Below are 26266 nucleotides of genomic sequence, written 5' to 3'. Positions count from 1 at the left end.
TTATCCACATTTTACCGATGAGGAAATTGCTGCTTAGAGATGTGATAAGGGAATGTGATAAGGGAATCATAATAAGGACAGAGCAAAACTGGAACCCAGGTCCTTCTGACACTCAAACCCATTCTCTTATACTAGTTGAAATCCATTTTGACCTGTCCTGTAAAATTCTTTGGTGTGTGTATGCATATGTGGGGAGAGAGAGAGAGAAGATTTGGAAACTGGTATTATAACCTGGATATTTTGGGGGCTTTTATTGACAAAGCTTATTCAGAAGATATTAACATTTTGACCATTTTTTTTCCTTTGTTTTTCCAAAAAAAATCTCGTTATCCCTCGCCCATTAGAATATCTATGATTAAGGGAGAAGTCTTCTCTATTGGTTTCTTAGGAATTGGGGGTAGGGCTTGCACTGAACCATCACACATATTATCCTTGCCCTTGACCACCAGCACACATTTGAGAACTGACTGGCTAGGGGAGGTACACTTTGAAGTCCTGAAATTGGCTTTTCCTTGGTACAAAGCAAAATGTGTTCGTGCAGAATGTAAATCCATGAACCCCAGTGTGTAATCAACTCAGCTATCCAGCTTAGATCAAAGAGAGTTAATATATGCCTTTTAGGTGTAATTTGAATGAAGATATTCTCTCTAAAATCTATTGGATTTCAGAGAAAGAGCGGGAAGAGAGAGAGAAGGAGAAAGATCAGAGAGAGTGAGAGAGAGAGAAAGAGAGAGAGAGAGGTAGATAGATATTACATTAATTGAAGGCAAAGTTAAATTTTGTACCCAGCAAGAGGACCAGGGATCAGATTTAAAGATTCAAACGTGGGCATGGGAGGTGGGAGGGGTGTGTGGATATGGGAAGATGGCAGCATGTGTGGTCTCTGCTCCCTTCCTTGGCACTCCCAACTCTAATCTGTTTGCCTCCCTTGAGCCAGGCAGCTGCCATGAAATGGGTGACTAGAGCAGGTGAGGCCTTGGGGTCTGTTGGGGGTCCCCACAGTTGGAGAGACCTGGGCTGGACTACTGCACAGAGGGGGTTACCTGACGATGACTAGAGGGTAGCAGATCCCAGCTTGGTGTTCAGGATGGATGATGACCCCACTTGAGTGTGGTGGGTATCTGTGATCCTCATGAGTAATAGAAGAAGAAAGTTATAAAAACTAACAATGGTCATGTGACCAGTTATAGAAATGAGGATTGTAATAGGCATATTTTCTTCCTTATTTTGATGTGGATATATCTGTACATATTTATAAAATTTGTCCTTCTTCCCTCTGCCTATTATGGAGTGAGTTAAAACATATATTTCAATATTTAAATTGCAGGACAGTAAACAGCTATTGTGACTTACCTAGAAGACAAATAACCATCAACCATTTATGGATAAAATAAATAGGACTTTGTGGCTTTACTTTGGGGGAAAGCACAAGTGAGTTTCAGATGTATGGGGAATAGTGGCATCAAGTAGGACAGGAGCATTATGTTGTTTACTGTATTTGGAAGTTAAAAATGGGTACAAAGGGAGTATATGGATGCTACATTGACAAAGTGATGATTTATCCATTGCCAAGTAAGCATCACTACCACCCCTTCTAAGATCTCTTCTGCATTGCAGAGAAGTTGGGTACTACATCTCTTAGAATCCCTTTCCCTGTATGGTCCTGAGTTAGAGTTTGTTGGAGTAACATAAGCTTTTTTTTTCAGGTGTAAGAGAAGTAGAAGCTCTTATGCTCAGGGTTGGTTGCAGCTGTTTGTTGGGCGGGCAGGAGGCTCACAGTGGCTTTTCAGGGAGTGATTGAGAACCAGATGTTTGCTGGAACACTGGAACAGACTGAGACAGTTGGTGAGAGGTTTCTCAGCGATTCTTGCAAATTGGGGCATATTTCTGTAGCGCTTTTGATAGCCACCCACTTTGCTATGTCAGGATGAGATATTCAGTGTCTGCCTCCCTGGTCTTTGGTAGTGACTTTCTTTTTCTTTTTCTTTTTTTTTTTTTTTTTTTTTGGAAGATCAGCCTTGAGCTAACATCCATGCCAATCCTCCTCTTTTTGCTGAGGAAGACCGGCCCTGAGCTAACATCTATTGCCAATCCTCCTCCTTTTTTTTCCCTTTTTCTCCCCAAGGCCCCAGTAGATAGTTGTATGTCATAGTTGCACATTCTGCTAGTTGCTGTATGTGGGACACAGCCTCAGCATGGCCGGACAAGCGGTACGTTGGTGCATGCTGGATATCCGAACCCAGGCCACCAGTAGTGGAGCGCGAGCACTTAACTGCTAAGCCACGGGGCTGGCCCCCTGGTAGTGACTTTCTTGACCCCACTTTCTCAGATATCCCAACATTGGTATAAGCTCTAATTATCACATTAAATCCTTTGTTCCTGGAATATTTAGAATGACTTTATTTTCTCGACTGAATCTAAGCTTATGCAGATAGTTTTATGAAAAGATGTGCATCTCAGTGATGCATTTAAGGAAAATGCTATTGGAAGGCAAATACCATAAGATCCACACAAGAAGTGGAGGTACTGCTAAGCACATTTTAGAATACTATGAATTAAAAAATACTATAATTTGCAATTTGACCTTGAAATCTGCATCTTTCCTCAGGATTCAGTCTATTTTGGAGAGCCATCTACATATTATCCTAGGGGTCAGCAAACTATGGCCTGTGAGCCAAATCCAGCCTGTCACCTGCTTTTATAAATAAAGTTTTATTGGAACATAGCTATGCTCATTTGTTTACATATTGTTTGTGACTGCTTTCACCATAATAGCATAGTTGAGTATTTGCAGCAGAGACCACATGGTGCACAAAGCCTAAAATATTTGCTATTTGGCTTTTTACAGAAAAAGTTTGCTGACCTCTATATTATCCTAATTCCTACTTCCTTCAAAAATTGAAGATTTGGGGGCTGATCCGGTGGCATAGTGGTTAAGTTTACGCACTCCACATCTGCAGTCTGCGGTTCATGGGTTCGGATCCTGGGCATGGACCTACACACTGCTCGTCAAGCCATGCTGTGGCGGCGTCCCACATACAAAATAGAGGAAGATGGGCATGGATGTTAGCTCAGGGCCAATCTTCCTCACCAAAAAGAGAAAAAAAAAGATTAAAAAATTGAAGATTTCTTTCTCTGTCATCATCAACTTGGCTTACTTGACGGGATTAGACTAAAAATATTAATTTTTTTGGCAAAGAGATTTAGGATGCCTGAAAGAACCTTTTAGTTGGCTCGAAGTACCCACTCACCAACACTTCTAACTTGGCATAGCAACATGTCATTTTTAATTAACTGAATTCCTCCTTAGTCATTTTGGCTACCTTTGTGGTGTTTCCCTCCTTACATTGCTTAAGGTAGACAAATATGCTGTTGTTGCCTTGCATAGTTCCCAGAAGTCCAATCAACACGAGGACTTTTCTGAAGAATAGTTTTGCTCTCTAATTGGACTTGTAAGTGTCGCAAATGCAAGGAGGAGTGCTCACTTCTGTCATAATCTTCACATAATAAAAAGAAAGATTTAGATGTAAAAGTGGAGCATTTTACATCTTAAGTTCAACATTTTAGAAGCAATTGAAGAACAATTTGATACGTTACTGGAAATATAGAGGAATATTGATTAAAATGCTTTAGAAGCAAAACCCCTCAGTGAGTCTGTCTGAATTATTATTTCTTTATCAAGTTGTCATGCTGATCTTTTCTCTTTATTAAGTAACAAAATGAAACTTGCCCTTTCCTCTAAAAAGTGTTGCTATCAAACAGAAACTCTGAAAAAGTATAGTTTAGGACACGTAATGGCCACATTATGACATTCAGAGAGGATTCTTTAACTTTTGGTTGTGATATTGCTCTGCTATAATTCACTGAGCCTGCAAATATGTAAGATAATGAATCCATTCATAAATATTATCCATCCATATGCACATGTCATTCGTTAAGTCCAGCCCACATTCACTTAATTCATTAAAAAAATCTGTGTGTATATATGTGTATATGTATTTATTTAGTTCCTACTATATGCCAGGCCGTGCTTTAGTTCCTGGGCGTGAAGACAGGAGGGAAATAATGAGAGAAAGGAAAGTTTTGGAAACCTCTCTTTCACTCGTCGTATTTTGGAGATATAGTTCGCTTATACAAACCCTGTATCCGTGGCTATCAAACTAACAGCTCTAGTGTGGCTCATTCAGGCAGCCTCTTCCACATGTACTCCTGGCTTGTATTCTCTTGCTGTGTTAGCTCTGCTCACAGAGTAACTGAAAAAAAACATAGGAGGATCATTTTAAATGGACTTTTTTGTGAAGAATCAACTATAAAGTTTGTATTGGACCAGAGTTAATATGGAGCAGCAGGGAGCCTCTTGCACATCTCCTTCCAACTCCACTTCTGATATTTATTCTTCTTGACAGGAAGATAGACTGCCAACTTTGTTTTTAATTATTTGAATAAAATTACATACATCATTCTCCTTTTCTTGTGCCTCCCTCTGAAATCCCATCTTCTGTGTAGCTGATGCTGAGGAAATTGCTGGTTTTGGCATTAGTGCTTCTGTCAGCCTAGTGAGATGAACTCAGTTAATATCCACACCCTGAAATGCAGCCAGAAACATTTACCCCCAGCTTCTCCCTCTCTCCCCTAACTCTCTACCTCCCCTCAACTCTTTACCTGCCACCCTGCAGACATACCACACGTCTCCATTGCATCTAACCTGGCACCTGAATAAACATTTTCAAGTATTTTCTAATTCCCTACCTTCCCACATCCCCCTTTCATTCTTTTCTTTCTTTATTTTCTTTTTTTTTTACCAAATAGTTGAATCCTCTTTTTTTGTATGCTAGTGTAAACATGGAACAAATGTGTAACTCATCATAATGGACATCTGTTACATGAATAGTGGCGAGCTCATATCTCCCAGATTAATCACTGTTTCTATTCATTTGGAATTAGCAACCTGTGACTTCAAGTAACTCCCTGATGAAACAGAACACACATTCTTTTCACAGATGTATAGAAATAGGAATAAATCTACAATTTGGCAAATGTTCCAGATGCAGAACACAGTGCATGCTTATAATAAGAAAATATAATAACTGTCTTAGACTAATACATGATAACTCTGACAAAGAGGAATTTATATAGTTGAAACTTCTTGAAAAAAGCCTCACCTGCATAAGTGTTTTCTAAATTCTGGCCCTGGGGGCCTGTAGTTTCCTGACAAAGTTTTCTCATGTTATTTGTCCTCCTTGGAGACTTGAAATTCCTCATCACTTAGAAGCAAGATAGAAATTTGTAGGCTATGAAGCATAACGGAATTATCGTCTGTAGAAGCCAGGGTCTTACTGGCTCCCCTTCTTTGTGAAGGTATGTTTTCAGAGAGAGTGCATTTCTGTGTGCTAGGACTGTGTATCCAAGACATCTATCATATACGGACCATTGAGTAATTGAGTCCGCATAAGCTAATGACTCACAGTTGTATCCCGTTGCACATGTAGACAGAATATTGCACTCAAACCAGAATAAGGAGTGTACAGCATAAAGTATTTGCTGAATTCATTTATGCTGTGAAATAACACCAGCTTTCATAACGAGGTCATTCGTTCATTCAACAATCGTTTATTGATCCTGTTCTATCAGAACCTACTGGTCTGATCCTGGCACTGTTGTAATTTGGGATATAAAGACATGAACTTTTTTCTTAAAAAGATCAGTGGTCTAATGAAGGAGCCAGATATGTCTACACATGAGGCCAATACTGTGATAGATCCTTTGATAGGCATCTGCACAATGGAATGGTCAAGCTCTCTTCAGTGGACTGTAGTTAGTGAGAAGAAATTCAGAAAAGACTAGAGGGAGAAGGTGGTGTCTTAGCAGAGTCTTGAAAGAGGGGTGTTTATCTGGGGCCTTGGGGAGAGTATTGGACATTGAGTGGGGACAGAGTAGGAATGACTGTCTTCCTTAGGTTCCATCCTGTTTCTATTCTGCTTCCAGAAGCAAACAGAGTATAGAAGATATAAGTCAGAAAATTATACAGCAGGGTCAAGGTTTGAAAGGAAGAGATAAGCGACAGCTTAGGCCACTTACAGTTATTGTAATCTAACGGTGGGAGAAACATCAAGTAGGTCACCTCTTGTTTCCTACAATTGACTATGCTGAGGATAGACGAGATAATAAGAAAATTGTAGATCAAAAATGGTCCAATATTGATAATTCCATAAGGTTCAATCTAATAGGTATAACATGCATGTATATGGTACAAAATCCCAAAAAACAAAGAGAGTGACAAGTTATGTCTCAATCATATCCTTCTCCCCTGCCCACCCATGTCCCTTCTTAGAGAAGACCACCGCTGGAGTTCTTCCAAAAGATATTCTTGCCATATTCAAGCATTTCCATAATGTAACATGTTGTTAAAATGGGGCTCTTCCAGAGTCATATTTGGTCAAGAATGAAGACAATAAATACCACATTCCAAGAGACCACCAGGACAATAATTCTAAGTAGACCATGGAAAATCTGAATAGAGGACCCACTGACATGGAAGAGAAGAGTCAAGGTTAAGAGGAGTTTGTGAGGAGGTTTCCTTGGAAAAAGTGGCACTGAGAGTCCCACCATTTATTACCCCCAAGAATGAAGGCAAGGGCTCCTACCCTTAACCTCTGTCCTAGTGAAGGGAGCATGTGGGATCCATGCTGAGAAATATCAAGTCTGTTGTTATTATCTAAGGAGCCCACAGGGCTGGTGCCTGACTCGTTTGAGGAAGCCTGGATGGCCTATGGCAGAGGGAGGGGGCTCCATCTGGAAGGAAACCACCCTCCCTCCCTGTTACATGGATTCCAGAGACCGTATGTGGAGTTTGTGATGGGAATATTGGCCCAAGGTTGCTTTAACAGGGATCTTGTAGCAGACTATTGCAAGTTGGTTTCTCCAGGAAGCACACCATGGGAAGGAGTTTAGTGTGCACATGTCCAATAGGGATGCCCTTGGAGTCAACTCCTGGGAAAGGGAGAGGAAGGAAGCAGGATTGGGTAGAGGGAGAAGTTGAGCTGCAATGCAGGCCATCAGCCTTGGCCGTGTTCATGGAGAGTTTTAGTGTAAAATTGGCCCATCGTAATTGTCCTGCTTTGGGCCAAATGGCATGGACTTTATATCATTGTTTTGACCAACCATCCTTGAGTATAGGCCACTCTGGGAAGGACATAACCTTGGCTTTGACAGCCCTCTGCTGCTAAGTTGCCAGCTGAAGGCTGTCTGCCTGCAGCACTCCCAGCAGCTGGGACAACAAGCCTTTCCTTGAAGGAGGATCCGGATAGCACATCTCAATACCCATTGCACAAGATAAGGGTATCTCAGCATTAGGAGGCAAGTGTATGTACTGCTGGGGGCAGAAGCTAAGAGGGTACTGGAGACAGTGAGTCAGAGGAAAGGCCAGGTCATGTCACAGGGATTGTAGTCAGAGGGATCTCCCAAGAACATAGGTACACGCCTCAAGAAGGTAACCATCCCAGAGAGCATAAATCCATCTCACAATGGTATGAGTTAGGTTAGAACTTTCCTAACCACTTGGATGAGTCAGGGTATGAGCAGGCAACTGATGGCACATTCATGTTGAGTAATTTGTAACGACTTTCATAAAGGGTCTAGTTTCAAAGGTGTGGAAGCCTCAAGAGAGGGTACAGTACCCTGGAGCTAGTAAGAGTGGATGCTGTTAACATCCCCAGCCTGAAGAGTGGAGGGGAGAGATCCGTTTCCAGGACCCAAAGACAAGGTGAGCTCAGTCAAGAGGGCCAGTGGACTAGGCCGTGACCTTCGGCCAACAAAAAAGCCTGGCTGAGATGACCCTGCAGCTAGGGCACTGGGAGAATTCCTACTGCAAACTCACTCTTCTCACTTTCTCTGATAGTATACTCGGACTTCCCACTGGGGAGCTGATTCATGCAGTACATACAGGTCAGCCCCCAGGGGCACAGAGCCAGGCTACAAGAGTGGAGTGTGCAAATCCTCTCTTCCTCCATTGGGTCCTGGATGGAGTTCAAAGCTGCAGTTATCAGTAGGCGGATTAGAACATGGAGAAAGAGGAAGAGAGAGAGAGAGAGAGAGGAAGAGAGACTCACTGCCTGTCCTTCCCAAACGGCAGGCAGCTGGACTGCACCCTGTGATGGCTAGAGAGAGAGGTGGGGAGAAGATTTTCAGCTGAGAGCTGAGACCACCTTGCATGTCTATACTCTATACCACCCTGAGATCACAATACATTAGTGCAACTTCTTAGTCTTCAAGATGAGATACAGGATAAAGTGAAACTCTTGGGTCTAGCTGAATCATAAAAAGGCCGGGAGAACGAACGTTAGGGAGTAATCTGTCCCTTGGTGTTTGCTCTGGCAAGGGAAGGGGTATCGTGTTTGGTTCCTCCCCTTCCCCACCTCCTTGCCCCCATATCAAGGCTGATCTTTTTGTCCTAGGCCACATGCTTGGGGGCAGCTTTGCTTTCACTGAGACTTCTGAATCTGGATGAAAGAAAGTCCCAGAATTTTAACCCTGGGCCTTAATTGGAGAAATTGTTCCTGGCATATTTGAGCCTTGGGAGAAAAAGACACTCTAGTGTTGATGTTTCTGTGGTTTATTTTGTTGTTAGAGATAGATGCTTGATTTTCCTTTGAGGATGATTGCTCTTCAGTTGTGGGGAAGAAAAATGACCACAGTAAAACTTTTGGTTATGCCAAAGGGAAGCTTTGGCATAGTAATTCTTCATTGTAAGCCAGAGATGTACCCTCACAGGAGGGGAACCTGCGGGTGGTAAATAAGCATAAACTACTATTGTTTCCTCTCTCTAGGTTCCAGGAGAGTTTGGGTATGGGGGAGACAATGGTCAAAAACTCTCCCAGGATGAGTGGGTAGTGAGAGGAGGGCTCTACTCTGAAACACGGTGGGTACCGAGAACTACATTATCTCATATCTAGTTTTAAATTTTCTCTTCTGCATTACAATTCTCTCCTTTTAGCCTCATGTGGTCAGTAAAATTTTATTAAATTATATAGCCTGATCTTAGCAGTGCTTTGTGAAATTAAAGGAGGGGCCAGGATCCCTGTTGAGGGCAAAGCTGTGAGAAGAGTTAATGCAGCCTGCTGGGAAAGGTTATGAGACAGTAAGGCACTGAATTCCAGGACTGGCTATAGCCACAAGGGCACCAGGGTGAACCGAAGGAACAAATCTTTAGGAATCTCCATATCAGAGATACCTGGGCTGGAGAACATACTGTGGCATGAGGTGGGGATTTGACCACTATTACTGGGACATTAAAGTGAAGTGCTACCATGAGGCAGGAGCACTTGGCACATCTGGACATTAGTACTGGAGAGACTTGAGTGGTTTCTCTAATACACCATCTTATCTAGCCACGGCTTAGATATCTGTAGTCATCCTTTTGTATTGTTGGATGGGCCTACTTGCTATAAAATCCTTTCCAATGGAAATTAAATTCAGGTTTCCTTACCTGTCTCTTCCTAACTATCTCTTTTTATTCTCCCTTCTGCATTTTTCTCTTCAGTTAAACATTGCTTTGATCAAAAAGGATGGTGTATGGTAGAAGCACTGCTTTGGAGTTATGGAAACTCATATTCAACATTGACTCTACGTTTTACTGGCTGGACATCCTTGGAAAAATTACTTAACTTCACCCAGCCTGAGTTTCTACAGTTATTACTTATAAATGGGGGATACTCAACTGCAGTTACTCTGTTTGACGCTCAGATTGTCATAGATTTGACTAATAGGAGCCTCTTTAAGCTGGTTCCAGTATCCCTTTGCAATGACTATTTGTCTTTGAAATCTTTCTTGAGTTCTGGCACTGCAAAATGTCGCAGGCTCATCTTGTATCTTCCCTGCCATTGAACCAGATCTTGAATTGGCCACTTCTCCAAGAAACTCTGATACATTTTCAGTGGGGAATGGAATTAGAAGCCAAAATCTTGGGGCTTGGGCATTTATTTCTACTGGTCATTTTAGTTGACAGAGCCAGAAAGTACACATTTTTAAAACTTATGAGTTCATATTAATATTTCCAACTCAAATTAACAATACTTGTTTTTCACTTGTTTAATTTTATAGTCGTAACTTTGTTCTCTTATATGGAAAAATCTTTTTTGTAGCACTGTTAGCATAATTACTTCTTTGCTTTATACTGCAAAATAAAGAAAATATTTCAAAATAACAATACAAATATTATTACAAAAATAAAACAACGGGATGAATGGTAATAAGAAGAGCAAACTACTAATTGAAAAATACCGAACTCATAGAGTTGTGATGAGGATTAAACGATCTACGTCAATTTCTGGGAATAACACCTCAGGTACAGTCAGTATTCAATAAATGTTAGTCTTCTACCCCTGCCCCCTACTCCAACTCCTTGTCTCAATCAAATCTTTTCTTAGCAGTCCTTTCACTATTGGATAAAGCCTAAACACAACCTGGCATTTTGGCCTTCTCCAAACATACTCCTATCTGCTTTCCCTAATCCCCAACTGCTCGCCTGTATTCCTGCTTGCAGGGTTCCATTCCTCTCCTTCCTTCTCTCCCTTCCAAATGCATCATCTATTCTTTCAATTTTGAATTGAAATACTTGCTTTAACAGACATTAAATTTTTATATATATATTTGGATCTCTTTGTCTTTTCCCATGTTAATACCATAACCTTTTTTTTTTCTGTGAGGAAGATCAGCCCTGAGCTAACATCAGTGCTAATCCTCTTTTTTTTTTTTTTTTTGCTGAGGAAGACCAGCTCTGAGCTGATGTCTATTGCCAATCCTCCTCCTTTTTTTCCCCAAAGCCCCAGTAGATATTTGTATGTCATAGTTGCACGTCCTTCTAGTTGCTGTATATGGGACGTGGCCTCAGCATGGCTGGAGAAGCTGTGCGTTGGTGTGCGCCCGGGATCCGAACCCAGGCCGCCAGCAGCGGAGTGCCCGCACTTAACCGCTAAGCCACGGGGCTGGCCCACCATAACCTTTTATTATACTAACTTTACTATATGTTTTAAAACATCATTGAGCAAATCTTTATTCATTATTATATGCCAAAATTTTCTTGCAATTTTCACAAAGCTTTATAATCATTTTCATCTGATTCAACCTCCTCACCTCCCTGCCAAAAAAAAAAAGTCCCCATAATTTGAATAAACCATGCTTGGATTCTTATGGAAATAGCATTTTTTTTTAATGGAAATCGAATTTATTTTTTTTTTAATTTTTTGTTTATTGCAGTAACATTGGTTTATAACATTGTATAAATTTCAGGTGTACATCATTATACTTAGTATTAAACCCATAGATTGGCCTTTTTATGACCTTAAGTCTTCCAGAAAAGGAACCTGGTGTTCTCTCCACTTAGAGGATCTTGTTTTAATTCTTTAACATAATTTTGTTGTTTTCTTCATATAGGTTCTGTACCTTCTTTTAAAAATCTATTTTGGGCCGGCCCCGTGGCTTAGCGGTTAAGTACGCGCGCTCCGCCTCTGGCGGCCTGGGTTCGGATCCCAGGTGCGCACTGACACACCGCTTCTCCGGCCATACTGAGGCCGCATCCCACATACAGAAACTAGAAGGATGTGCAGCTATGACATACAACTATCTACTGGGGCTTTGGGGGAAAAAAAAGGAGGAGGATTGGCATGGATGTTAGCTCAGGGCTGATCTTCCTCACAAAGAAAAAACATCTATTTTGAAGTATTTTTCTTGCTATTATGATTTCTTTCAATTTCTATTTTGTTATTTTAAAAGCTATTGTTTTTTTAAAATAATAAAACTATTATCTTAGAATACTTTTACGTTTACAGAAAAGTTACAAAGATAGTACAGAGAGTTTCCATATACCCTACACCCAGTTTCCTCTATTATTAACATCTTATATTAGTATGATACATTGCCAAAACTAACAAACCAATGTGAAACATTATTAACTAAAGTCCATTGTTTATTCAGATTTCTTTAGTTTTTACCTAATGTCTTTTTTCTGTCTCAAGATCTCATCCAGAAAACTATATTACATTTAGTCGTCATGTCTCTTTAACATTCTCTTAGCTATAACAGTTTCTCAGACTTTCCTTGTTTTTGATGACCTTGACAATTTTGAGGAGTACCAGTTAGGTATCTTGTAGGATGCCCCATTATTGAAATTCGTCTGATGTTTTTCTTATAATTAGACTGGAGTTATGGATTACTGGGAGGAAGACCATGGAGGTAAATCCCATTCTCATCACATTATCAACAGTACATGCTATCAACATGGCATCACTGTTGCTGTTGACCTTGATCACCTGGCTGAGGTAGTGTTTGTCAAGTTTCTCCACTGTAAAGCTACTGTTTTTTGCCCCTTTCCACACTACATTCTTTGGAAAAAAGTCACTACACCCAGCTGATATTTAAGGAATGGGGAATTATCCTCCACCTCTTTGAGGGCAGACTATCTCCATGAATTCTTTGGAATTCTTCTGCATAGCAGATAAGTCTGGTCTCCCCTGTTTATTTATTTATTCAATTATTTATTTATGCCAATATGGAATCATATAAAATTATTTTAAATTTAGGGTTATAATACAAAACTGTTTTATTTATTTTGTTGCTCAAATTGTTCCAGACTTATTTTGTATATTTCCTGCCCCACCCCTAGACTTAGTCGTTTCTCCAAGGCTCCCTGGTTCCTTTTATTGGAGAATGGTATTAGAAACCAAGATCTGGGTGCTAAGTGAGATTGTTGTTACTAGGCCCTCTCAGTTGACAGAGCAAGGATATATATGTTTATAAATCAAGCTATGTGTATGCACATATCTATAAATATTCTATATATGAACATCTGTACCTAAATTAAGCTAAACATGAAAAGCTACTGAATTTTGGCCGTATCTATTCAATTTTAAAATGGACACCTATTTTTACCCAGTACTCCCAATTTGGAGAGTTGATTCTACAGAAATAAAACCAAAAATAGATAAACATATATGTAGAGGGGTATTTATTGGAGCATTACTTATAGAAGCAAATTACTAAAAATAGTTAAGATGCCTTTAAAAATGGGAACAGTGAATAAATTATTATATATTTATACTACGAAGCATTATGCAACTATTAAAATAGAATGAGTGTTTTCATGTATCAGAAGAACATTAATGATTTATTGGTAAATGATAAAAGCAAATTGTGGAGTAATATAACCCTATTTTTGAGAAAAATTTAAAAAGAAATAGGCATATATTACAATGAGCCTAAGAAAGATGTAGAAAGATATATATACCAAACTGCTAATAAAATTTTGGGATTTTGGAAGAGTTAGAATATGATTATTTTTACATATATAGCTTAGTATTATATGATTTCCTACAATTATCATGAATTACCTTATTTTATATCCTAAGATTTATTAAAATAATTTAAATCACATACACAAAAGTACGGAGGGATGGATTTGGATCTACATTTAAAAAGTGCTTGGACTTGATTCCATTTTATTTTATCTACAGTAAGCTCTGTATATTGCTACAAATTATACTTGGGACTATTTTGAGGGGGAACGCACATGATGGAACCCATAACAGACCTTCATTCTTAGCATTATGTAAGTCACAATAGCATATTGTTTCAAATATGTGTTGTTATCTGGTAAAAAAATACTACATTGTGTTCCAATGACAGTTAATGTTTCAATTACATAAGAAAATGTTATTTATACATATTTTCATATCTCTCTATACAATAAAAATAAATAGATTTTGTCAGATTCTTAAGTTGGTATACAAATCCTCCCTTCTTCTCCCAGGTCTGGTCCAAGGACATCTCATTTTTACTTTTCGCCTCTGTGCAATACCAGGAAGAGGGGTCAAGCAGCTAATTTAGCATTTATGAGCTGGTAATGCAATGTAGCCACTTAGGCGGCTCAACTAAAATATTCCTTGCAACTCCCCCCAAATCTCAATAGGGCTGCTAGACAGTGGTGGCAGGAGTGTGATGATTTACTCTCAGATTGAACATTACTCCTTTGCCTCCTCTTTTTCTTAATTTTGTCCTGTGGTAAATTGCAGTCTTCTTAGCAGTACAGAATAAAACAGGCGCAAGGATGATGAGGAGAATGTGGCCAATTTCTCGTAGGAAATAGTCTTCAAATCCAATATAAGTATTTTATTGAGAAATTAAAGTTTGTATATACCTTGAATTTTTATTACAAGTAGTAAATGCTATATTTATGAAAATGCTAACAAGCACTTAATTAGGATCTAAAAAAATAAACATTCAATCTCCAATAATTTAAATATAAATAATTAAGTACTATTAATGATTTAGGATTAAGGGGATATAGTTCCAGAACTTTTTAAAGCTCTTGTAACTAATATTTTGGAAAAGGTATTTTCTCTGATATAGTTTGTTCTATTCATCATCAATGAACATTTAGTTGGTATTTCAATATAGTCCCCTTTATGATGGTATTGGCAACTTCTTTCAGTTGGAGATAGCATAGCTTAGTGAAAACTGCAGAGGCTGTGGTATTAGCTCTGGGTTTAAATGCAGCCTTGGTCAAGTTACTCAACACCTCAGGGGCTTGCTTTCTTGAAATGGTGATGAAAACATTGTCTTAAGGATTAAATTAGGTAATATATAAAGCAGCTAGAGTGCCTGTTTAATAAATGATAGTTATTAATTTATATATGCAATAATTTTATAGCTCTGTTTCTAAAGAGTGAGCTGATGAATGGATGCAGTGAAATATCTGCATAAATGAGGAAAAGGTGAGAAACGGTGCAAAGGAAATTAAGACTTTGGCCTTGAATTAAAATGGATGTTTAAGAAAGAATCTAGGGCCGGCCCAGTGGTGTAGTGGTTAAGTTCACGTGCTCTGCTTCTGTGGCACAGGGTTTGTGGGTTAAGATCCCTGGCGTGGACCTACGCACCGCTCATCAAGCCATGCTGTGGCAGCGTCCTACATACAAAATAGAGGAAGATTGGCACACATGTTAGCTCAGGGACAATCTTCCTCAAGCAAACAGAGGAAGATTGGCAAGAGATGTTAGCTCAGGGCCAATTTTCTTCACCAAAAAAAAAAAAAGAATTTAACTCTCTGTAATACCTTTAATTATTATAGCCTAATATTACAAAAAAAAGTCAGTATTTAAGTAAGCCCTCAAATTGATCATATAACTGCATTGTATAGTGAATTATTTATAACTATGGTTCATACTTTTACTGAAACAGAATAGATTTTCCTCCAGAAGATTCAGAGCAAATATATCCTTCTCAACATTAATCGTATTTTCTTCAATCCAATTAAACTAATTATTGCCAATTCACAGGAAATTCAGTTTAAAGAAAACATTTATAGTTTTGGGATATCACTCATTGGAATGCCACAAAAGTAGAACACAGATTAGAGAAACAGTTTCCAAACCAATGTCTAGGATTTTGTTTGGAATTATCCTCAAAACCCTGATTCTGGAGCTTAACTGGTAATATCAAATGACTTTCCATGTCAATTGTTCCTCCTATCCCCTCCTTGTCTCTACTTGCTGCCAAATAATTTTTCCCTCTAACTATGGCATTATTCATTCAACTGAACCCCCATGAACGTGAAGCAGACTGAAAACTCACACCGTGTCAGAAGTGAAAATATCAGCTCATATTTTTGATTGCGGTATAATGAGATATGGACCATACATTGTAGTCATTCATGTTGCTTCCTTTTGGAAGATCTTACATACCACTGACACATGAAGCCAGCTGTGCCTTCCCCGAGTTGGAAATGTTACATATTTCAAGAAGTGGTTCTTTGTGCTAATATTTGAAACGAAAGCTCCTTTGTGTGGTGTCCCACCCCACCCCATTACTGGTATGAAGCTACATATTTCAAAAATGTCTTGCTTATGAATACCAGGCAGGAAAAGCACCCATGGAAGCGTTTAGAGGGGGGAAGAAACAGACTAAACTAGATGAAGAGAAGCAGAAAAGAATTTTGGAAACCCTGTTTGTTTTTCCAAAGGAGAGTCCCTGATTCCTTTGCTTTCCCCTCCTTCCAGTCCTGATGGAGCTATTTCAGAGCCAAAAAAAAAAAAAAAGAAAGAAACATGGGAGAACAATGATGTTTCAACTTGCATAATGTTGCAGTGTTCCTTTCCTATCTTCTCTTTGTGTTTTTCTTTTCATGTTGAACAAATAATTCATTTTTGTTATATTTTTTCTAATTTCCTTTTGAATTTGCATTTTTAGCACTTGGCCACTGTGAAAACACTTATAAAAGAAACCTAACTATTATTGATATTCGGATTTTGCCTACAGCAATCACTAGTATCTGCCAATTTACTGTTGCACGTGCCTTCCCTTCTCCTACTCCACACAAGCAAATCCCTTCTCTTTTTCTTGCCTGTCTGGAAGACTATTGCATTTCTAGGACTTTTATCACACTTATTAGTTATTTTGGGACCTTTCACAATTTTGTTGTCCACCACTCATATTTAAGTCCTTAAGGAAATTCTACAATAAATAATTGTTTTAATCCTGTAGCTTGTCTCGTTGTAAATGGATTTATTTTATTGAATTTTCTTTTTTGCTTCATTCTAAATCATACTACGAGCAAGAGTACGGGCAAGTTAACCAGGTTTGCCAGATGTGTAATTTCTGAGAAAGGAGAAACTGTTGGATTCAAAGTATAATTGTTCTCATGAATTTACTAACGGCTAAATCTTCAATTTTCATCTAGCTATGTTTATGTTGTCTGTTGCTAAATTTATGTGAAGATAGAAACATCAAATTAAACGAGGAGAAAAATCAAGGGGAAGGAGTCATCTTTCTCCTCTCCCTCATTCTTTGCCACCGAGGCTTTGTCAATTGCTTACCAAGGACAGGTGAAATCAAGGCAAGAATCATTAGTCGCCTTTGTGAAAAAGGAGGGGACTCCTGGTTCCTCCAAGAAAGGATGGTGACTCTCTTAAAGGGAGCATCCACTCTCCAGGTCAATATAAATGCTTAAAATGTCAGAATTATTTTTGCCTTAGGATTTTTGGTCATTTCTTTTTCAGTTTGGTAGTAGAGTAAAAGAATCACTTTTAATGTCCATCTTCTCATTGTTGTGGACTCTTTTTCCTTTCTGTCCTCTTCAGCATGTCACTCCATTCTTCTTAGCACAGTAAGCAGAGGAGAAATGTATGTGGAAAAAATTTGGTTAGGATAGACCTTGTATCAAGCAGCAAAATGAAATTAAGGAATTATCATGTTTATTCAAGCTATTACCAGTTGCTAATAACACACACACAAACTCAATGAGAATAAGATTTGATCGATTTCCTGCAAGCAGCAGAGGTTTAAATAAAATGTTTAGAACCTAAGTGGATGTTAAGATCATATTTTTGTCTCCTTCCTGACTGTATACCATTATGCCTGATCTAGGATTATTTCAGTCCCTAGTGACAGGAAGCCAATTTGAATTATATAAAGAGAAAAACAGAATATATTGATTTATGTAACTAAGAAATAAAAGAATTAGTTCTGACTTCAAGCACTGTAGGATCCAGAGAGTCAAATGATGTCATTAGGAGATACATATGTGTGTCTATCTGTCTGCCTATCTATCTAATCTTTTTTTTCTTTTTTCGTTCTCAATAGTCTTGTGGTTTAGAAAGTTTTTTATTGTGATAAAATATATGTAACATAAAATATGCCATTTTAACCAATTTTAAGTGTATAATTCAATGGCATTAATTACATTAACAATGTTGTGCGACTAGCACCACTATATTTTCCATCACCCTAAACAGAATCGCTGTAATCGTTAAGCAGTAACTGGTAACTTCTAATCTACTTTCTGAAGAATTTGCCTAATTTGCATAAATACTTTCTGAAGTATTTATGAATTTGCCTATTCTAGATATTTCATATAGGTGGAACAATGCAATATCTATCCTTTTGTGTCTGGCTTATTTCACTTATCGTAGTGTTCTCAAGGTTCATCCATGTCATAGCAGATATCAGTGCTTTATTTCTTTTTATGGCTGAATAATATTCTATCATATGCATATACCACAGTTTGTTTATCCATTCATCTGTTGATGGACATTTGGATTGTTTCCATCTTTTGCTATTGTGAATAATGCTGCAATAAACATTGGTGTACAAATATCTGTTCGAGTCCTTTTTTCAATTCCTTTGGGTTATATACCCAGGAGTAGAATGTCTATGTATCTAATCTTGATTCCTCTTTCCTCTCTGTGGCTTCTTCCTCTGGCAGGCAAAGAGAGCTTGTTCCTTACTCCTCAAGTTCTTTAAAGAAAGGAGAGATTTTCTCTCCCATTGGCCATATTAACCCCTGAAGAGAAATTCTGATTGCCCATATTCTGAGCTCCACCCCCAGATTGATCACTATACATAGAGAGAAGCTCCTTCATGACTATGTGACTAACAACCCACTGGCTGGAAGGGCAGTTCTTTATAGAAAAGAGAGGTTCTGTCTCTAGAAATAGGGGATACTGGTGGGCAGAGGTAAGAGATGTCCAGGGCAGTATCATTCCAGGTGAAGGCAGAAAACTCATCTTGGTCGTTTACCAGGGACCCATGGATGAGTGGAATAACTAAAAATGACACAGTTGGCTTTTTGGCAAGAATGAGGGAAAGCAAACTGTTAACGCTGCTGATTGGAATACTAACTGCTATCGCCTCTCAGAAGAGCATTTTGATGATATCTACTACCATTGAAAATGTGTAGATGCTACGACCCAGCGGCTCTGTCCTCAATATCATCCCAAGAAAAACTCTTCCACTATAGACTCAGGAAACACGGGCAAGACTATTCTTTGCAGCATTGTTTGTAATCGTGAAAAATGGAAAACACTTAAAGGTTTCAGCAGCTGGCTAAAAGATAAATTGTAGTGTATTCATAGAATGGAATGTTATGGTGCCATTAAAAATGACCTAGATCTATATGTATCAAAATAGATAGGTTCAAAAGTATAACACAATGAAAGAAATCAAGTGGCAGTATCATAAGTACTGTATTGATAGCATTTTTGTAGACATTAAAAAACATAGAAGACTGTATTCAGCTTTGTTTTGGAATATATGTATACAAAATAAAAGTATAAAACCCTGTATTAGAAGGGTTCCCAACAAATTAAATAGTGAGAGGCAAATGAGACAAGGAAAAAAAATCAAGATTTTAATTTTTTCTATACTGCTCCTTTTTTTTCATTTTCAAATTAGCTCAGCTAAATTAACTAAATGTGAACAATAGTTGATTTAAGCTGGTTGGTACTGTATTGTTTTCTTTTCTTCACTGTTCTATATATTTTTTCAAGCTTTTCACAATTAAAAAAAGTAGCACATTATTAGAGTTCAAATGGAAATCAATTTTTTTTCTTTAATCTTAACATTTTGGGACATGTATACAGACAGATAAAAAAGATAGATTTTTTTACTTGGTGTTTTTTCAAGTAACCATAAGAACGGGCTCTTGCCAAAATCTCCCTGTTATGCTATCCTACTTCATGCCATTTTATGTCATTTATGTGTTAGAATGCATTTTGTCCTTAATCTTCCCTGTGCCCCAGGATTCCTCTAAAAAGCAAAATGCCCCTTGTGTTTTCCATTAACCTCAAAATTCCTACCAGGACTCAGTCTTACAGCCCTGAAATGCCTCCAACCATTTTAGCAAACAATCAGATTACTCCCCGAACGTTAAAAGCTGGCAAAAATAAACTATCTAAATCAGTATTCCTATGAGAAAAAAGTCATGGGAGGCGAAGATAGATTTCAGAAATCCTATTCATACCATGAGGGAAAAGTCATTAAATAGTTGTGCGTGAGGCAGTTGGCAACAGTCTTGTCTCTTTCGGTTTTGCAAAAACATTAACAGAAAGATTTGCAACGTCTTGCTTGATTGTGAAGTGGTTAAAATTTTATAATAGGAATCTTAATCGCAAGAAAAAGAATCCCAGAAAGAGAATTGCTCGCTGAGCACTGACATCACCGCGTGGGAATGAGTATTGTCTTACACAATGGAATGTGCTCTATTCCTCCTTCGAGAGGGAATTTGGCTTGGTATGCAAATTAAAATATTGTTTTGAAAAATCTGTTGCATCAAATGACAGAAAATTTTTTTTTCTAATTCAGTTCTTTGGTCCATTGTTGGCAAAGCAGTTGACAGCAGGCTCATCTAGCCAGTTCGTCTGGGCCACACTCTTGGATTTTGTGATGGAGCTCAATCAAGGAGAGTTGTGCTTTGGCAAAGATGCAAAAGAGCCCTAAATTCTTGGGGTCTCTGTTTAAATGATTTTATTGGGCATAAAAAAAAGGAAGGATAATTTACTTGAAATACTTGCAAACCCTTAAAATCATTTAGAATCTGAGTGTTTATTATTTTGTTCTCCCTTTGTTGGGAAGTTAGCAGGTAAGACGGTGGGACGCTAGCTTGTTTTGATAGGTGGTCTTCCTCTTCTTTTCAAGTTTACTTGAAGGGGTCTATCCCCAAATGAAGTCTTCCGGTCTCAAGTTCTGAAGCCTGGAAGTAACTTGAAACTATTTAGAAAAGTTATAAATTTCACAGCTCTGCTCTGCAGTGTCATTTGACTGGGTGTGAGCCTGAGTTCACAGGAGGGGATTCAGGGAGCAACTGATGCCATCAGTAATGCTCATGGCTCCTGCATCACTCCAGGGCAGTGGTTCTCCAAGAGTGGTCCCGAACAGCATCATCAGCATCACCTGGGAGCTTGTTAGACCTGTAGATTCTTAGAGTCCATCCTAGACCAGCTGAGGGCAGGACCCAGGAATCTGTGATTTAACAAGCCCTCTAGATGACTGGGGTGCACACTCAAGTTTGAGGACCGCTGCTCCAGGGAAATCTGCCTACTTGGATGTAGAAAAGCGCAGCTCTGAGCCTCTTTACTCTTCCTCCTCCTACTGTGGTTGAAATCAAAATGCCAAATTTGTCATCAAATAGTTTGTGGTGGAATAATTTTAAATTGATTGCCATCATGTGCGAAGGACTTTTGGTGTTATTATTTTGGAATATGCAGGGAAATGTTTTTCCATGAGAAAGTAAATGTGGTCATCCTTAGTTGTGAAGAGAGGAATGGGAGTCTGGGATTAGTGCCCTTATAAAAAAGGCCCTAGATAGCTCCCTCTTCCCTTCTGCCACCTGAGATAATAGTGTCCAATTAGCACCCATTTGGATCCCTTTTTTCTTCAAGAGATAAACTTGAAATTAATATTGAAGAAGTCTTTTCCTGAGATTATATCTCCTCTAATGACTTCTATCAGTTAGTTGTATTGCTTTGTACAGGACTCTTTTCAGAAACTAATTTGGCACTTTAGGTAATGATCCTCATACAGATAGTGGCACTTCTGGTTGCAGAATGTAAACATATTATGTATATAGGAATATCTAAATACAAGGAATGGAAAACTATACCTAGACACTTCACCTTCTAGTTTTCTCAGTGTCTGTATTTTTAAAAGCTCCTAATGGTAATAATGCTATAATTATTAATAGAGGAGGTTGAGGAAGAAAACTGGCATTTATTGAACAGCTAGTATAAGCCAAGTGCTTACCATATGCTATCTCATTTAGTGTTCTAAACAATTATGACAATAGGTCGCTTGGCCCAACTTATAGATAAACAAACCGAATCTTTAATTACTTATTGTAACTGTTGATTGGCTGTTCAACAGCGATTTCTCTTTTATTCTTTTGTTAACAGAGGAACCCAGAATTACTGTGGGTATCAGGTAGTTATGTGCTCAGGGAAGGAGAGCTCAGTCTTAGGATATGCAATATGATTGGGCTTAAGTCAAACGTGATTATTCTACCTCTTTCCAGTGATTGATTTGAGGGTGGCCATGTGACCTGGTTCTGGCCAGTCAAAGGTAAGGGGAAATTTGTGGAGACTGCTGTGAAAACCCACCCTCCCTGATAAAGTAGAGACCTGCATAAATAAAAGACCTCCTTCCTTTTTACATTGGACTGCTGTCTTATAAGGATGTGGTGCTTCGTTGGAGCTGCAACAGTCATCTTGCAACCATGAGGAAAAAGCCCAGGGAGAGCTGTTGGGGTTGTCCTGCCTGGCCCTGCTCTGCTTCTAGATTTCTTGTTGTGTGAGTTAACAAATCCCTACTGTTTAAGCCACTTTTTGTTAGACATCGTGTTACTTGTTATTGAAAGTATACATTCTGAGAACATACATGTTTTTCAGGCACCAGAATAGGGATTATAATCCAAGTTTGACTGATGGTAAACACCATCCTGGTTTATTCTCTCTCTCTCCCACCTGTCTGTTCTTCTAACAAAAATAAACTTTATCTACCACCAGCCTACAGAATTTGAAGTCCTAGAAAAATGACCACCAAAGGTGGGAATGTATTTGAAAACATTCTATTAAGTACAGTTTATTCTAGATGAGATTGTGACAATGAATGCTTCATCAGTATTTTTCAGGTAGCCTGATATATTTTAGGTATGCATGTGATAAACACATTCTTCTTTGTAAAAATCCAAATATTACACAAAGCCAAAATTGTCCATGACTTAATCCAACTTTCCTCTCCCAAAGTAGCCATCCATCCCATTAGTAACATATATTCCTAGATTATTTTCTATGTATTTATATACTTATATGCTCAGATGAAGATGGTTTTTAGAAAACAAATAGTATTACACTGCGTATATTGTACTGTAATTATTTTAACTCACAATATGTCTTGTAGATTTTTCCACATGAGTTTACTGAGTGTATTTTGTTCTTAGTATATGCAGCTTAGTGTTCTCTAGTAGGAGCATACTAAGGTTTTATTTAGTCATCCCTTTGGCTAAAGCAATACCTGGCACATAATAGGCACTTGATCAACATTTATTAAATCAATCCATCTTTAAAGTTACTTAAGGGTGTCTGTAATTTTTCCTTGTTTCAAATGATGTTTCTATGTAAATTTTAGATGTGGTTTGTCAGTTTGCCCAAAATTAATCCCGTTGGGACTTTGATTGGAATTTTATTAGCAAGAATTGACATTTTTATAATATTAAGCTTTGCCATGCATTTTTTGTATATGTATTTCTGTTGGACAGTTATCTTTGAGAGCAATTGATGACTCAAATGAGATATGAATTTTTAAGATTTAATAGTTACTTCCAAAATTATTTTCAATAAGGCTTCTACAATTTTTTGTATTATCAATAGAATATGATGGTGGCGATACTGGTGATGATGATGGTAATGATGGTGATGGGGTGGTGGTGGTGGTGATGATGGTGATGATGTAGTGATGAGGGTGACGGTGGTGATTGTAGTGAGTGTGGTGGTGGTGGTGATTATACTATATTGCAAAAGAACCTAGAGCTTTTCTGTAATAATTCAATTTGGCTCTGATTATCCTCAGATATCTAATCACCTTCAGATTTTATTGCTCTTTGTTTTGAGTGTGGAGAGAAATCCTGATTCTTCACTAAACCCATGTTAGGAAAATTAGGCTTGCCTGAGAGTATACATTTTACAATTCCTACCAAAATATTGGGCTAGTCTTAGGAGAATGTTAATGTTGCAATGTTGAGAAGTGCTGAATTACTTTTTAGGAATAGGGACTTCCACAACCTTGAACCACTGTCATAAAATGTCCTATGATGGCAGAGGAAGACTTCTAGAAGGGAAAGCAAGCAGTGAAAATAAAATAGTTGACTATTGGTTCATGCTTATATAGCTGTCTTGCTGAGTACCAGGAATCCCAGCTGAACTCCTCAATGTTCCTATTTCTAATAAATCCCAAGATTTCTGTGTATAGGTAGATCCCTGAACGTTACGGGCAGCACTTAACTGACCACCTCCATTTAGAGTTTATTTTCACATTTTAAGCTAGTTATGCAAAATCTGAGAACTCCTAACCTTCATCACACTATGCCTGGCTCATCTTCTTAAACTAGCAGAACCACGGGCAGATCGAAGATTCCTCCTTTTGCTGCCATGTTGTGTGTGCATATGTGCTTTAGTGTTTGTGTTTCTTTGACGAAGTATTTGTGTGCCCAAAGATTAATGCCACTAATCCAATTAGCGATAAACCTAATCAATTGTAGTAACTCTTGTATATCATACTACATTAAGCATCAGTATTTCTTATTTTACATTTAAAGTTTTATTCTGAATGATAAATCAAATGCTTAAATAAAATGGTTAGGGAATTTAGGAATATTCTCAATTATTTAGATTCAATGATTCGGGAATTTAGGAATATTCTGAATTATTTAGATTCAATGATTCAAGTGTATTTTTCTAAGAAATAAGAAGGTCTGGAACTCTTGCATAGAAATAATATTTTACCTTAAACACTTTTTTAGAGATTTAAGGCTTTGAAAATATGTCCCCATGGGATGCCAAGTATCATACTGTCATTATAATCTTATCTCCTGTAATGCTACTGCCCAAAGATCACTTTGGGGTAAAACCTATTTTCCCTTGTACCTGCCTGTGGAGCAATATTGTACCCAGCGGAGTTACTGGGGAAAGAAGCCGTTTTCTCCGCCTGATTAGGGAGGCAGGCTCTGGCCATTCCAGAGGGGGACTCACTGACCTGCATTTTTCCTTTCCTCCCTGGCTGTCAGGCAGAGTGCTCCTGTTAACCGATGTAAGCTGAAATGTTGGTGGGGCTCTTGCATGTGGCCCATTGCTCTGGTCCCAGATGATTCTGGGTCTGCTGCCTGCCCTGTGGGAGCTGCTGGTCAATGGGAATCCTACAGATTAATGATGGGAATACATATTGATTTTGAGTTAATACATGAAAATTAGAATTCCTTTCCAGAATCCTTATTTTGAATTCCAAAAGCAATCCTTTGTCCACCGTTGGGACCCTAGCTTGCATGTTTTCAACATGAAGCAGTCGAATGTTGAAGCCCGGACTGAGAATTCACACATGGAGAGAGGCACCTTCTAGAAACAGAGAACATAAGCATAGAGAAACGAATACTTGGTTCTTATACTTCAAAGTGTGGTCCATGGACCAGCAACACCCCATCACCTGGAAATTGTTAGAAATGCAGAACCTGGGGCTTCACTCCAGACCTACTGAATCAAAATCTTTGTCTTAACAATATTCCTTGGTGATTCCTCTGTACATTAAATTATGAGAAGTGCTATTTTAGGCAGTACTAAAACTAGAGGATGTGCTTTTTCTCACCTATAGTCACCCTACTGCATAATACCACTTTCCATAACTACAACAGTAGTCATTTCTGAGCATTTAAAAGGAGCCTCACAGGAGAGTATTTGCACAGACTTCTATAGAGAAGTTAAGATCAGAAATGCTAATAATGAAACAATCAAGCAGTTAATAGTAGAGCTCCAGCAAGCCATACAATTGATAAGCTCTGTGTGGTTAGAGTGTGAATCCCGGGTGGTTTAAAGGCTGACCTTGAGCAATTAGAGGCTGACACTGAGAGATTATGGAAGTGACACATCAGCAGATTTGGGGTGAATCAGCATGAGATAACACTGGCTAGAGAGAGATGAAAGGATAGGATCACTCATTAGGTGTGGGGTTGTGCCTTTTTTATAGCAAGTCCTGTCGTGTCTGCACCTGACTGTTAAACACTTTGGATAAGAGAAATGCTGTGATTATTTTATATTGACCTTGGGTGGCCTACAGGACCTGGCTTTTAACTCTTGTATCATGAACTCAGTTTGGAGCTGACTCATTCTCAATATTCTGAAATAATGATATTTGGTCTTCTACATTTTTAAATTGAGATATAATTAAGCTACAATAAATTGTACAAGTCTTCATTTCAATTAAGTTTTGACAACTGCATGTATTAACCACCCAAAACAAAATATAGAATATTTCTATCATCCCAGAAAGCTCCCTTGTGCCCCTTTCTGATTAATTCAACTACTGTTTTGGTTTTCATTACCATACATTATTTTGCCTGTTCTAGAACCTCATATAAATGGATTCATACATATGTACTCTTGTGCTTGGCTTCTTTCACTCAGCATGATGTTTTTGAAAATCATCTATGTTTTTGATTGTATCAGTAATTCATATTGTTTATTGCTGAGTAGTATTCTATTAATGTTTTATCCACTTACATGTTGATGAACATATAGGTAGTCTCCAGCTTTGAGCTTATCATTAAGACTGCTTTGATCATTTGTAAGCAAGTCTTTTTGTGGACATGCATTTTCATTCATCTTAGATAATTACCTAGGAGTGGAATTGCTGGTTCTTAGGACAGATGTATGTTTAACTATTAGAAACTGCCAAACAGTTCTCC

The 26266-nt window shown here is 38.3% G+C and overlaps 1 long non-coding RNA gene across 2 annotated transcripts in view; it reads right to left on the bottom strand.

Annotated features, from left to right (window-relative positions):
* LOC131400722 (uncharacterized) overlaps positions 1-26266 on the bottom strand; it is a 49062-nt gene that overhangs the window by 3497 nt on the left and 19299 nt on the right. Inside the window, exons 1-3 of one of the 2 annotated variants that reach the window (XR_009217427.1) lie at positions 6079-6164; positions 4457-4553; positions 4140-4253 (exon numbers count right to left, since the gene is read on the bottom strand). This is a non-coding gene — a long non-coding RNA (uncharacterized LOC131400722). Of the gene's footprint in view, positions 1-4139; positions 4254-4456; positions 4554-6078; positions 6165-26266 lie in introns of those variants that run through there. The other variant, XR_009217426.1, reaches the window with a different exon arrangement.

Source organism: Diceros bicornis, chromosome X, assembly GCF_020826845.1.
Source record: "Diceros bicornis minor isolate mBicDic1 chromosome X, mDicBic1.mat.cur, whole genome shotgun sequence".
Classification (NCBI taxonomy): Eukaryota; Metazoa; Chordata; class Mammalia; order Perissodactyla; family Rhinocerotidae; genus Diceros; species Diceros bicornis.
The sequence above is the reverse complement of the archived record's forward strand: the minus strand, read 5'-3'. Positions and strand labels throughout refer to the sequence as shown.